The following is a 14,086-nucleotide window of genomic DNA, read 5'->3' as shown; positions in this document are numbered from 1 at the left end:
GAATGGAAGGATATACCGTATTTATGGATTGGAAGACTAAGGTTAAGATGTCAATTCTACCTAAAGCAATTTATAGATTCAAAGCAATCCCAATGAAAATTCCAACAACCTTCTTTTCAGATATGGAAATGCCAATTATCAAATTTATATGGAAGGATAATGGACCCCAAAAAGCATGATGGTTAGGCTATCATGTCAACTCAGCCAGATAATTGTGCTAAGTAGCAAGCACTGGGATAATTGTAATACAGGGACATTTATGGACTTTAGTCACCATTGACTTTACTGCAGTGCTAAGTCATAGATAGCTGGCTATAATTACATAAATCAGGGAGATTCTCATCAGCAATGAGTGACGCTTAACCCAATCAGTCGAATCCCTTAGAAGGGAAAGTGATTCCAGAATTGAGAGAGAATTTTCCCGCTCATCTTTGGACTGCCAACTTCTCCCAGAACTCATGAAGAACCTTCACTGGATTTTCATTGCTTGCAACCTGCCTGCAGAACTTGGACTTGTGCATCCTCATGGCTGCATGAGAGACTCTTACAGAATCACATACTATTGACAGATATTTCTTATTGATTCTGTTTCTCTAGAGAACCGTGACTAATATAGCTTGGTACCAGGAGTGGTTTTTGAGTAACAGAGTCTTAAATGGGGTGTCTGAGGTGGTTCTGGGAGTTTTGCAATTGTCTCTCTACCCTATTTGGACTCAGAGGTACTGACAACTCCCTTTCCAATAATGAAAAGGCTGTTAACAGTCCATGACGCAAGTTGGCAATCAAGATACGCAAAATAGCTTCACAGAATTCCCCTACTTCCATGCTTATAAGAAGCAAGGATCTGGATGAGAGTGTTTTCAACACCTTAACAGAGTTTTGTGGAGTCACACAATATAACGATGTTGGCTGACTCCTCCTAGATACTCTGGGTACTGTTACAAAAGACAGAGATGAGTTAAAGGCTTCAAATTTGAAACTTAAACACCAAATGGATGATGTGAATGTTTCTATGTGTGCTCTGAAAGTAAATTTTGTCTCCTGCAGCCATAGGCTTGAAATATCTGAGAACCAAACTCAGACTCTCATTGTGTGAGTAGCAGAGTTGCAAAGGAAACTAAAATCTCAACCCTGCAGGGTTTCTGCTGTTAAAGTGAAGACATTGATTGGAAAAGAGTGGAATACAGAGAATTGGAATGGAGACATATAGGATGATGATGATATTGATGGAGACATTGGAACCCTGAATTCTGCTGAGACTTTACCAGATAAACCTGTCCAGGCCACAACTTGTCAACCTTGTATCATTCAGCCTCCAGCTTGCCCCAGGGAGTCTGAAACAACTTCCAGCCCTGAGGTGAGTACCAGCCAAACTGAAGCCTGCCTTGCCTGGCCTCCCACCTGCCCCAGGGAGTCTGGACCTCCTCCCAGCCCTGAGGCACATACCAGCCAAACTCCAGCATGCACTGCCCAGCCTCCAGTCTGCCCTCAGGAAACTGCCTTCCAACCCCTGGAGAAAGAGATTAGACCTGTCTCACCAGAAGAAAATGCAAGGGAACACCCTGAGGTCAGAAGCTTGCAAGCCATTTCTAATCCTTAACCTTACTCATCCCCAACAACTCTCTTGTCTTTGACACCTATTTCTAAAATTACAATAAGCCCCCAAAGGTGAAATGCAAAGTGTGACCCATGAGAAATCAAGGTGTACTCAGAAAGGACTGCATGAGTTTTCCAACTTACATAGACAGAAATCAGGGGAATATGTGTGACAATGGATACTAAGGGTATGGGATAATGGTGGAAGGAATATAAAGTTGGACCAGGCTGGATTTATTGATATGAACCCACTAAACAGAAAATCTGGATTCAACACTGTAGCTCAAGGGGTTAGAAAGGGCTCTAACAGTTTGTGCAGGTGGCTGATTGAAACATGGGCCAAAAGATGGTCTAGTATGTCTGAGGTTGAGATGCCTGATTTTCCCTGGTACACAGTAGAAGAGGGAATTCAAAGATTTAGGGAGATTGGAATGCTAGAATGGATTTACCATTTGAGAGCTGCCCACCCACCCCAGGAATGTCCAGAGGACACACCTTTAACCAGGACTGTGGGGAATAAATATGTAAGACTAACCCCATCTTCCCTGAAGAGTTCTGTGGTTGCTCTTCTCTGTAGTCCAGGTATTACAGTAGGGAGGGCTGTGATGTAATTAGAATCCTTAAATATTATGGGGATGATTTGATGTCGGTCTGGTAAAAACTGGTAAAAGTCAAGTATTGGCAGTTAATCGTCAAAGTTAAGGTGGGCATGGCTACCACAGTGAAAGGCAGATTCAAAAAACCACTCAAAATAGTCCGAGTCATGTAGAGTTATGTGTTGGGTAATACATCATGGGGTACCTAGCAGTGAAATAAACAGGCAGTCTACTAAATTTCTTCAGGATCTGTATAAACAGAAGAGTACTGGGTCGAGTGAAAGAAACCCTAACTCAAATTACAGAAGCAGAGAATCACATCCCCTTAGTCAATTCCCAGACTTGAGACAGTTTACAGACACAGAGCCCCTTGAATGAGGAGACCAGGACTCCTTGGGATAGGATCCTGTTAAACTGCTCAAAATTTATACTGTAATCTTCCTCCCACCTTTCCTCAAGGAAATCTATGGACTTTTACCAGAGTAACGGCATTGGGGAAAAGGAAAGATCAGACATTTCAGGGATTATTAGACACTGGCTCAGAAGTGACATTAATTTCAGGAAACCCAAGACATCACTGTGGTCCACCAGTCAGAGTAGGGGCTTATGGAGGACAGGTGATTAATGCAGTTTTAGCTCAGGTCCATCTCACAGTTGGTCCCCAGACCCATTCTGTGGTTATTTCCCCAGTTCCAGAATGCATAATTGGAATAGACATACTCAGTAACTGACAGAATCCCCACACTGGATGCCTGACTTATGGAGTGAGGGCTATTATGGTTGGAAAGACCAAGTGGAAGCCACTAGAACTGCCACTCCCTAGCAAAATAGTAAACCAAAAGCAATGCCAGATTCCTGGAGGGATTGCAGAAATTAATGCCACCATCAAGGATTTGAAGGATGCAGGGATGGTGATTCCCACCACATCTGTATTCAACTCTCCTATTTGGCCTGTACAGAAAACAGATGGATCTTAGAGGATGACAGTAGATTATCATAAACTTAACCAGGTGGTGACTCCAAGTGCAGCTGCTGTCCCAGATGTGGTATCATTGCTTGAGCAAATCAACACATCCCCTCACACCTGGTATGCAGGTATTTGGTGAATGCTTTTTTCTCAATTGCTATTAGTAAGGACCACCAGAAACAGTTTGCTTTCAGCTGGCAAGGCCAGCAGTATACCCTCACAGTCCTGCCTCATGAGTACATCAACTGTCCAGTCCTATGTCATAATATTGCCCACAGGATTCTTGATCATCTCTCCCTCCCACAAGACATCACAGTGGTCCATTATATTGATTATATCATGTTGATAGGACCTAGTGAGCTAGAAGTAGCAAAGAGTCTAAACTTATTAGTAAGGCATTTGCATAAGAGAGGATGGGAGATAAATTCAACTAAAATACAATGTCCTTCCACCTCAGTGAAATTTCTAGGTGTCCAGTGGTGTGCGGCATATCAAGATATTACTTCTAAAGTGAAGGATAAGCTGTTGCATCTGGCTCCTCCTATGACCAAAAAAGAGGCACAATGCTTACTTGGTGTCATTAGATTTTGGAGACAACACATTCCTCATTTGGGTGTGCTACTCTGGCTCATTTACTGGGTGATCAGAAAAGCTGCTAGTTTTGTTTGGGGACTGGAACAAGAGGCTCTGTGTTAGGTCCAGGCTGCTGTACAAGCTTCACTATCACTTGGATCATATGATCCAGCAGATCCAATGGTGCTGGAACTTTCCGTGGCAAATAGAGGTTCTGGAGACTTTGGCAGGCCCCTATAGGAGAATCACAATGTAGACCCTTAGATTTTGGAGCAAAGCCCTATCATCCTCTGCAGATAACTACCTCCCTCTTGAGAAACACCTTTTGGCCTGCTACCGGGCCTCAGTAGAGACCAAACGTTTAACCATGGGCCATCAAGTTACCGTGAGACCTGAGTTGCCTTTCACAAGCTGGGTATTGTCTGACCCATTAAACCATAAAATCAGGCATGCACAACAGCACTCCATAATAAAGTGGAAGTGGTATATACAAGATAGAGCTCAAGCAGGTCCTGAAGTCATGAATAAGTTACATAAGGAAGTAGCTCAAATGCCCATGGTCACCACCCCTGCCATGTTACCTTCTCTTTTCCAGCCCACAGTTTTGGTCTCCTGGGGAGTCCCTTACAATCATTTGACTAAGGAAGAGAAAATTCAGGCCTGATTTACAGATGGTTCTGAACGATATGCAGGTACCACCCAAAAGTGGACAGCTGCAGCACTGCAGCCCCTTTCTGGGACATCCCTGGAGGACAGTGGTGAGGGCAAATCCTCCCAATGGGCAGAACTTCATGCAGTGCACCTGGTTGTTCATTTTGCTTGAAGAAGCAATGGCCAGATGTACATTTGTACACTGATTCATGGGTTGTTGCCAATGGTTTGGCTGGATGGTCAGGGACTTGGAAGGAAAATGATTGGAAAATTGGTGACAAAGAGGTCTGGGGAAGAGGTATGTGGATTGACCTTTCTGAGTGAGCAAAAAACATGAAAATTCTTGAGTCCCATGTCAATGCTCACCAGAGGGTGACTTCAGCAGAGGAAAATTTTAAAAATCAAGTGGATAAGAAGACCTTCTCTGTTGCTGATGCTCAGCCTCTTTCCCCAGCCACTCCTGTCATTGCCCAGTGGGCTCATGAACAAAGTGGCCAGGGAGGTAGGGATGGAGGTTATGCATGGGCTTAGCAACATGGACTTCCCCTTACCAAGACTGACTTGGCTATGGCCACTACTGAGTGCCCAATCTGCCAGCAGCAGAGACCCACACTCAGCTCCTGATATGGCAACATTCCTCGAGGTGACCAGCCTGATACCTGGTGGCAGGTTGACTACATTGGACCACTTGCACCATGGAAGGGGCAGTGATTTGTTTTAGCTGGAATAGACACATACTCTGGATATGGGTTTGCATTTCCTGCATGCAATGCTTCTTCCAAAACTACCATCTGTGGACTTACCGAATGTCTTATCTACTGCCATGGTATTCCACACAGCATTGCTTCTGATCAAGGAACCCATTTCACAGCAAATGATATGCAGGAACGGGCACATGCCCATGGAATTCACTGGTCTTACCATGTTCCCCATCACCCTGAAGCAGCAGAATTGATAGAACAATGGAATGGCCTTTTGAAGACTCAATTACAGTGCCAACTAGGTGGCCTTGTAGGACTGGGGCAATGTTCTCCAGGAGGCTGTGTGTGCTCTAAATCAGCATGCACTCTATGGTGCTGTTTCTCCCATAACCAGGATCCATGGTTTCAGGAATCAAGGGGTGGAAATGGGATTGGCACCACTCACTATTACCCCTAATGACCCTCTAGGAAATTTTTTGCTTCCTGTCCCTGCAACTTCAAACTCTGCTGGTCTACAGGTTTTAGTCCCAAAAAGTGGAGTGCTGTCACCAGGGTACACAACAATGATTCCATTGAACTGGATGTTAAAATAGCCACCTGGCCACTTTGGGCATCTCTTACCTATGCATCAACAGTCAAAGAAGGTAATTACTGTACTGGCTGGGGTGATTGATCCTGACTATCAAGGGAAAATAGGACTGCATGTATATAATGGGGGTAAAAAAGAGTTTGCCTGGAATACAGGTGATCCTCTAGGGCATCTCCTAGTATTGCCATGTCCTATGATTAAAGTTAATGGAAAATTGCAACAACTCAATCCAAGCAGGACTAACAATGGCCTGAATCTTCAGGAATGAAAGTTTAGGTCGCCCCACCAGGCAAAGAACCACAGCCAGCTGAAGTGCTTGCTGAGGGTAATGGAAACATGGAATGAGTAGTGGAAGAAGGTAGTGATAAATATTAACTTTGACCATGTGACCAGTTACAGAAACAAGGACTAAAATGGTCATGAATCTTCCTTCCTTGTTTCATTATGATGATGATTGTATATGTACACAAAATGAATTTCTGTCTACTTCCCCAAGCTTTCCCTTATCATATAACAAATTGTATAAATTTCATGTCATAATATTTGAGGAAGTCAAGTTTGAGAGTGAATATTACCCAAGAACTTGCACCCTATTCTGTATGGAATTAATGCTTTTCCAGTTGTACGCAGGAGAGTTGAATATTGTTAGGTGGATATCTATATATATGAATGTCTGTTATTGTTTTTACTTAGAGACTTAGTATGGTTTAAGGTAATGTGTATGGTTGCCGAATTGACAAGTGGTGGACTATGATGGTTAGGCTATTGTGTCAACTCAGCCAGGTAATTGTGCCCAGTTGTTTGGTCAAGCAAGCAATGGGCTAACTGTAATACAAGGGCATTAAGGACTTTAGTCATCATTGGCGTTACTGTAGTGGTAAATCATAGCTAGCTGGTTATAATTACATCAATCAGGGAGATTGCCATCAGGAATGAGTGACGCTTAACTCAATCAGTTGTATCCCTTAAAGGGGAAGTGATTCCAGCATTGAGGGTGAATTTCCCAGCTCATCTTTGGACAGCCAACATCTCCCAGAACTCGTCAAGAACCTTCATTGGACTTTCATTGCAGCCCCTGGTTATGGCCTGCCTGCAGAACCTGGCCTAGTGCATCCCCACTGCTGCATGAGAAACTCTTAGAGAATTGCATGCTATTGACAGATATCTCTTGTTGATTCTCTTTCTCTAGAGAACACTAACTAATACAGCCATCTTGAAAGAGAAGAATGAAGTTGGAGAACCCACACTTTCTAATCTTAAGATTCATTACAGAGGCACAGTAATCAAAACAGCATGGTGCTCGCACAAGGAAAAACATATAGAAAAACAGAATAGAATTGAGAGCTCAGAAATCAACTGTCACATTTATGGCCAATTGATTTTTGACACGGTGGCAAGGACCATTGAATCGGGAAAGAATATTCTCATCAAAAAATGGTGCTGGGAAAACTGGCTCTCCTTCTGCAAAGAAAAAGAAAAAGGAGGACTCTTAACTCATACCATATACTAAAATCAACTCAAAATAGATCAAAGACCTAAATGTAAGAACTAGAACTATCAGATCCCAGAAGAAAATGCAGGGAAGCATCTTCAGGACATAGTATTAGACAATGGTTTCTTAGACTTAACACCCAAAGCATGAGCAACAAAAGAAAAAGCAAATCAATGGAACCTCATCAAAATCGAGAACATTTTTCCTTAACGAATTTTATCATGAAAATAAACAGACAACTTATACAATGAGAAAAATATTTAGAAACCATATATCTGATAGAGAATAAATATCCATTATATATAAAGAAATCCTTCTACCTAACAACAAAAAGACAAACAGCCCAGTTAAGAAATGGGCAAAAGACTTGAACAGACATCTCTCTAAAGAAGATATACAAATGGTTAGAAAGCCATGAAAAGATGTTCAACATCATTAGCCAGGAGGGAAATGCAAACCAAAACCACAATGAGGGAAGCGGACTTGGCCCAATGGATAGGGTGTCCGTCTACCACATGGGAGGTCCACAGTTCAAACCCCAGGCCACCTTGACCAGTGTGGAGCTGGCCCATGCACAGTGCTGATGTGCACAAGGAGTGCCATGCCAGGTAGGTGTGTCCCCCGCATAGGGGAGTTCCATGTGCAAGGAGTACAGCCTGTAGGGGGAGCCACCCAGTGCGAAAGAAAGTGCAGCCTGCCCAAGAATGGTGCCGCACACACGGAGAGCTGACACAACAAGATGATGCAACAAAAAGAAACACAGATTCCCGGTGCCACTGATAAGGATAGAAGTGGTCACAGAAGAACACACAGCAAATGGACACAGAAAGCAGACATTTGGGGGGGAGGGAAGGGGAGAGAAATAAATAAATCTTAAAAAAAAAAACACAATGAGATACCATTTCACACACATTAGAATGGCTGCTATTTTTAAAAAAGGAATATAACAAGTGTTGGAGAGTATGTAAAGAAATACGTGGCAATGTAAAATGGTGCACTCACTGTGGAAGACAGTTTGGCAGTTTCTCAGAAAACTAAAAATAGAGCTACCTTAAGACCCAGCAATCACACTACTGATTATATACCTGAAAGAATTTAAAGCCAGGACTCGAACAGATATTTGTACACTGATATTCATAGCTGCTTTATTCACAATTGCCAAAAGATTTGCAACCCAAGTATCTATCAACTGAAAAATGGATAAATAAAATATGGTATATACATACAATGGAATATTATTCAGCCAAAAAAAGGATGAAGCCCTGATGCATGCTACAACATGCGTGATCCTTGAAGACATCATGTTAAGCATAATAATCCAGACACAAAAAGACAAATATTGTATGATCTCACTGATTTGAAACAATTAGAATAAGCAAACTCATAGAGTCAGAATCTAGAATCTAGAATATAGGCTACCAGGGGACAGGTAGAAATGGGAAGTTATGGCTTAAAATGGACAGGGTTCCTATTTGGAATGATGGAAATGTTTTGGTAATGGATGGTGGTTATGATAGCACAACCTTGTGACTGCAATTAATAACACTGAAATAAATATTTGAATATCGTTAATGGAGAAATGTATATTACATACATAGTATGTAATTATATACATGGTAATTAAACATTTTTTAATCCATGGAAATGGACTCCACAGGCAGTGGGCCATAAGTTAAACCATGGACTTTAATTAACAGTACAATTATTAAAATGTGCTATCATCAATTGTAATAAATCTTTCACCCCAATGCATGTGTTAGGGGAGGTATGATATATGGGAATAATGTATTTCATGCATGATTTTGTAAACCCACAACTTCTCTAATAGAGGAAAAAAATAAGGAAGAAATCATGTTATTTGTTGGAAAAATATATGAATTTTGAATACATATTATCACAGTTTTTTTAATTTGCACTGTTGCTTGCTATGAAAAAAGTTTGTAAAAGTTTATAGGAAACAAACAGTAGACTAAGTTTAACTATTTCACTGTTAAAATTTTATTAAGAATATAAAATAGGGAAGCAGACTTGTCCCGGTGGATAGGGCATCCATCTACCACATGGGAGGTCTGTGGTCCAACCCCGGGCCTCCTTGACCCTTGTGGAGCTGGCCCACGCGCAGTGCTGATGCACGCAAAGAGTACCATGCCACGCAGGGGTGTCCCCCACGTAGGAGAGCCCTACGCGCAAGGAGTGCGCCCCGTAAGGAGAGCCACCCAGTGTGAAAAAAGTTCAGCCTGCCCAGGAATGACGCCGCACACATGGAAAGCTGACACAACAAGATGACGCAACAAAAAGAAACACAAGCGGACAAATAAGAACACACAGCAAATGGACACAGAGAACAGACAACCGGGGTTGGGGGGGCGGGGGGAGAGGGGAGAGAAATAAATAAAAATAAATCTTTTTAAAAAAAAGAATATAAAATGATTTTTCTAAGTGAAATAAAAACTGTAGGGGAACAACAACTTTTGTTTTTGTTTTACAACAAAAGTGACATTTCAAGAAAGATAAGGGAAGCAGATGTGGCTCAAGCAATTGGGCTCCCATCTACCATATAGGAGGTCCAGGGATCTATGCCCAGGGCCCCCTGGTGAAGGCAAGCTGGCCCGTGTGGCAAACTGGTCCACGTGGAGTGCTGGCCTGCACAGACTGCTGACCTGCACTGAGTACTGCCCGGCGCAGGAGTGCTGCCCCATGCAGGAGTGCCGGTCCATGCAGAGAGCTAGTGCAGCTAGATGACACAAAAATAAGAGACACAACAGATCATGGAGTTGAGGTGGCACAAAAGAATGATCACCTCTCTCTCACTCCAGAAAGTCCCAGAATCAGTTCCCAGAGCTGCCTAATGAGAACACAAGCAGACACAGAAGAACACACAGCAAATGGGCACAGAAATCAGACAAGGGGTGGGGGGAGGGGAAGAGAAAAATAAATATTTTTTTAAAAAAAAAAGAAAGTATAAGGCAATTAGAAAAAGGAAAGGAAAATATTTGCATGATGGTGAATAAAGATTTACAAATAAGCCACCTCACACATACATACATACATACATAAATAGATAAATAAATAAATAAATAAATAAATGGAAATGGATCTGTACTTCTAACAAGTGGACCTTGACAGTAAATAAGCTTGTGGGAAGAAAGCCCACTTTTCTGGCAGAGCAACTTTCAGAGTCCATTTCTAAAAATAGGGAATCAAGGGAAAGATCACTAGAATGTGGATTTTATGTCCCAAGAGAGAGCAGCTCCACTGTGATCTATATCTGCCTACACAGATAAACACCAATATCCTAACTCGCCTTCTTTGCTACCCCCTTGAAAAGCAGTGAGAAAATTTGCCATCGCTTCTATTACCAGCTATATCCATGCTAATCAAAGTTCCCAGAAAGTTAACTTATTGTTCCTTAATATCAAATATGAAAGATTGGAATGAAGGGTAATGATTAGTGCCACTATTTTTTTCTTTGTCCACTGCATAACTGATAAATAAATACTGTCAATTGGGTTTTTAAATTCTGTTGGCCCAGATGGATGGGTTAGAGAATCCAGGAATAGATGTCAGACACCCCCAAAGACTGGGCCTTTCAAAGGGCATCAGGAAGACTGATCTGGCAAATCTACTTTCAATTTTTCCATTCTCCAGAAAAGTGCTGAGGTTGCTAACTCTTGCTTTTCTTTGAGCAGGCAGACTTATAGCCAATCTCCTGAAAACCTGGGGGTGGAGGACAAGAGAGTACACACCAGCTCTCGAGAGTCACAAAGAGAGCATTGAAGAACTTGATGTCCAATGGTATCCTCACTCCAGTTAGGGAGCTTACCTTCATTGGTAGCCTCTGTGGGAATTTAAGGATGAAGGAACCTTGTCCATTCTAGTCACATAGTAAGGCTGACTCTGTGTTCTGGGTTGTATCTTTTACCCATATTAGTGGTGCCAGTGGTTGGTGTCTTTCAATTAACTAAGCAATCTTCTTTTTCCTATTAGCTAACCTACATGGCATCCAGAGCCTTGTTCAGCTATTTAGCAGGCATTTATGGATTCCCTTCCATGGCCAGGCACTGAATGACTTTGTCTAGCTGATCATGTCTTGGACATGCATGCAACAATTGACTGCAGAAGAGAACAGTTGAGAAAACAAGCTTTGAGGTCATGCAGATGAAGTTTGGAATCCCAAACTCTGTTACCTAACTACCCATGTGACTGCCATCTTCACATCTGCAAAATAAAGATGATACTACTTCACAGAATTGTTGAGGCACTAAACGAAATAATCCACACAAGGACAATATCTGGCATATTAAAAGAGTTAAATAAATTGTTGTTATTTTCATTGTCATAATTATTTCTATATCTTCCTTCTGAGCTTCAGTCCAATAATTTTTACTGCCTATAGTTCTCTATCCTGAGCATTTCCAAAACTGAACTCATGAACTTTCTCAATAAATTCATTCTTTTTTTTTTTTTTGCTTAATTTAGCATAAATAAAATATCTGGAAACCACCTTTGAGTCCCTTTTTTTTCCTTCATGCCCGTATTAAATTTGTGTTCTAGTCTGTTCTTTTAAACTCTTAAATGCCTCCTTTTCTCTCCATTTCAACAAGCACTGCCTTGATCTAAACTTTCATTCTGTCTTTCCTACATAGTCCCTAGGTACAGCTTCTGTAAATGTTCCTACATAGTGCTGACTTTAAATATTTTGTTCTGTTGTGCCTACACTCACATTAGTACTTGTTGAACCATGTTCCAGTTTTTGATTCAAGGTATACTGCCTCCCTACTGGTCTCTGACCTCCAACCTCTGTCCTCTCTAAATCTTGTATTACTCTTCTCCCAGAGTGATCGTTTTCATAAAGCAAGTCTGATCATAACGTTCTAAAACACAAATAACTTCAGTGACTTCCTGTTACTACAAGCTTCAGTTAAAGTGTAAAAAGCCATCTACTATTGATCCCCAACTTTCTTTTTGAACCCCATCTCCTGCCAAATGCCTATGTGTAACTATATATTCTCTAGCCACATAGACACAGGCTTTTTCAAGGTATGGAGCTTTCCGCTTGTCTCCTCTGCCTAGGATCCCTTCTCTACCTGGTTCCCCCTTACTCTCCCTCCTCCAGTGGCCATGTATTCCTTCTCATCTTTCAGAAGTTACCTCCTCTGTGAAGACTTCCAAAACTTTTCTCCCAGGGACATTTAACAACTTTTACCTCTTGAGAATTGAGCTGGAGGAGAAGGCAGAGACTGGCTATCATTTTGCCTTGTCACAAGGCAGGAGTCCAGGAACACCAGCAGCCAGTCTTTGGTGAGACAGTATCTTTGATGATGCCTTTACTTGGACTTTTTTGCAGCCTCATAATGATAAGCTTTTAACCTAATAAATCCCTACTGTAAAAGTTAACCCATTTCTGGTGTTTTGCATTGGCAGCCTTTAGCAAACTAAGACACACCTTTATCAAATGTTGGGTAAAACCTGGAAGTTAAACAATAGTCACAAAGTTGGGGGTGATGAAGAGTTGGTACTTGAAAATGCATTCAGACATCTTCTGAAACTTCAAACAGAGAAGGTGCAAAGAGACAGAATTTGCATAAGCCTGAATCCAAACTTCCATGACCTACTGAATAGCCCACACAGAAGAAGGTCCTTGATTTACCTGAAGTACCTCCTAAAACAGCTGAAGAAGTAGTTATTGTCACTCTCTGATGAACAAGTGGGAGTATCCTGAAGAGAAGGTTTTTTGAGCCTGTTGTTTACAGGTTTTGTTTGACTGGATGATGAAAACTGGTTACCACACATCCCTTTGTAGCCTTTCTACCTCCTTTTCCAGAAGGCCTCTGAAAGTGGAGGGAGGTTGGTAATTGGAAGACTTAGGAATAACTGTGGATACTGTATTCAGTGTAGAAGAAAAAGAGCAGAGCAACTAGTTAAGAAATGAGAACTACCTGTTCTACACAAAATAAGTCAAGCTGTAACCAAACAGAGCATTAAAATTGTGCCATACCTTGACTGAGCTCAAGGCAGTAAACACTTTAATGCTGATATCCATGGAAATATCTGGACAAAAAAAAATTTAGAAAAGGATTTCTCTCTGCACTTAATAATTTGTAGAATGGGCCATCCTATACTATACCAAGTGAGAATTCAGTGAAAATGAATACAATAAAATATTCAGCAATTTATATTTTTCCCAGCTGATATCATTTCTCTGTAGGTTAAAAAACAAAGTCATATGATTTTTGTTTCTGGGTCTTCAGTCCATCTTACTGTCACATTATGGATATTTCACAATTCAGTCAAACCCTTCAAAATCTTAAAAGCAGAAATGTGTATTCTGATGTATTCCTAGAAATCAAAAGCTTAAAAAAGTATCAAAGCCCTTTCAGGCTTTAAAGTTCTTTTTGATAGTTATATATTAATGCTAATTTAGCTATAAATAAATACACACATACAAAAAATAATGCTTACTTAACTAATGTTGAGATTTATATGTTCTGCTTTGCATTAAATTATAATTTTTACAAAATCCAAAGACAGCTATGAAAAATGAAACCATCAAAGAATTAAAACACAGGTGAATATATACATAATTTCATTTTCCTGCTAGAAACTTGTGACAGCATATTAATATCCTAAAATATAAAGTTCAAACCCCAACTGTAGTATAAATGACTGGTAACCCTATTCTAGCCAATCTTTTTCTTTTCCCACATTTTATCTTAAACATCTGCTACCTGACTCTTCTATATGTACTGCCCAACTAAATGAAATGCCTCATACCTCTTCTGTAGAATTTGTTATACTATTATACTATGTTTTTTTTCCCCAAAATATATAATTCCTTCAAGGAAAGGGCTGTGTCTTTTTCTCCCTTATTAAACATACAAGATTCTTAATAAACCTTTGAAAATTTATATATATATAATA

General features: G+C 40.9%; 1 pseudogene; it reads left to right on the top strand.

Annotated features, from left to right (window-relative positions):
• LOC101419439 (UBX domain-containing protein 8 pseudogene) overlaps window positions 1-13,086 on the top strand; it is a 47,820-nt pseudogene extending 34,734 nt beyond the window's left edge.
• Window positions 13,087-14,086: the final 1,000 nt, after the last annotated feature.

Source organism: Dasypus novemcinctus, chromosome 11 (assembly GCF_030445035.2).
Source record: "Dasypus novemcinctus isolate mDasNov1 chromosome 11, mDasNov1.1.hap2, whole genome shotgun sequence".
NCBI classification, from domain to species: Eukaryota; Metazoa; Chordata; class Mammalia; order Cingulata; family Dasypodidae; genus Dasypus; species Dasypus novemcinctus.
Note: the sequence above shows the minus strand (reverse complement) of the source record. Positions and strands in the feature narration are given on the sequence as shown.